Consider the following 1,395-nt stretch of genomic DNA (forward strand, 5'->3'; position numbering starts at 1 on the left):
GTTATACCCAGCACAGCCAGTAAAGACTGGACTTTTAATGTTTCTGAGTCCAGCAGTGGAAAATACACATGTCAGTGTAGAAGCAGAGATGACTGGTATTCTTCAACAGAGTGGAGTGAATCAATCATCCTGTCAGTATCTGGTGAGATACGATTCTATTTGTCTGGATAGAAGATCCATTTTCTGAAATTGAGAATAATGTGATGAAATGCTCATATTAATAGAATCTCTTGATTTTAATTGTATGTCTTCCAGCAGCTGTGTCTGGTCCCTTCAGCTCTACTATCTTGTGGATCATTGCACCAGTTTCTGGGATCGTTCTTGTTGTTCTGCTCCTCCTGTTGTGGCGCTGCAGTCAGTCCAGAGGTGAGACCTTTTTCTGTTCACACTGGATCACATTAAAACCACTTTGATTCAACTAGTTCATATTTCATTTAATCAAAGTAACTCAAACGTCTTATCACAGGTTTATTCTGCTTCAGGTCAGTTCCTCACATTTTCATTTATTTACAGTATATTGATAAAAAAATGTTTTATTCTTCTGTGTTTAATTTAATTGTCTAAATGTGATATTTTCCTATTCGTTCTATCAAGGCGCTCAGAGAGGAGCAGTCAGATTGAGATTCATGAATACAACTCTCCCTTAGAAGGTCTGAAATTCCACAATTTTTAGTCATTTTTTGTTACTTTTTGTCTAATTGCATATATATATATATTTTTACTAATATGCCATAATGGTTTTCTTAGCAAGAAATATAAGCCAGATATAAAAGAAAACCAATTAAACACATCTATATTTAACATATCTTTTCCTTGCATTATGCTTTTATTTCTGGTTTCTTTGCTGCAAAATTTCACCAACAGCATGTCTATTAAGAATAGCTCTACAGTTACTATCACCATATAACATATCTTTATAAACTGCTTCAGGTGAATCAACTGTTTCATTTTGAATCAATAGAAGTTTTTGTTTTTGGACCAGAGTTGATTAGTCAGTCCCTTCATTTGGATGGGATTAAATTGATCTCAGACAACAAAGTAAATGATCTTATTTTTGATCAGGACCTGTCATTTAAATACTAGCCTGGGTAGTAGTAGTAGTAGCGCGAGTATGCTTGCACAATATCTGGCGGGCCAATCAAATTGTCAGGGCGGGCTTTATAGGATGATGGACAGATGATCAACAGTAACATAATCAACCACGTGACCAAAGTGCGCATGGGTGACAACAACAATGGCTGCCGCTGGAGAGTTGAGGTGTGTAGATTCTGCTATTAGGTCTGTTCTAGAAGATATCGACAGCAAATGAATTTTAAAAGAGGAACAGAGAAACGCGATCAAGGCTCATCTTTTATTCTAGTGGTGCAACTGCACGCTTTGATTTTTGTTGACAAC

This window comes from Cyprinodon variegatus, unplaced genomic scaffold (genome assembly GCF_000732505.1).
Source record: "Cyprinodon variegatus isolate N-32 unplaced genomic scaffold, C_variegatus-1.0 Scaffold81, whole genome shotgun sequence".
Lineage (NCBI taxonomy): Eukaryota > Metazoa > Chordata > Actinopteri > Cyprinodontiformes > Cyprinodontidae > Cyprinodon > Cyprinodon variegatus.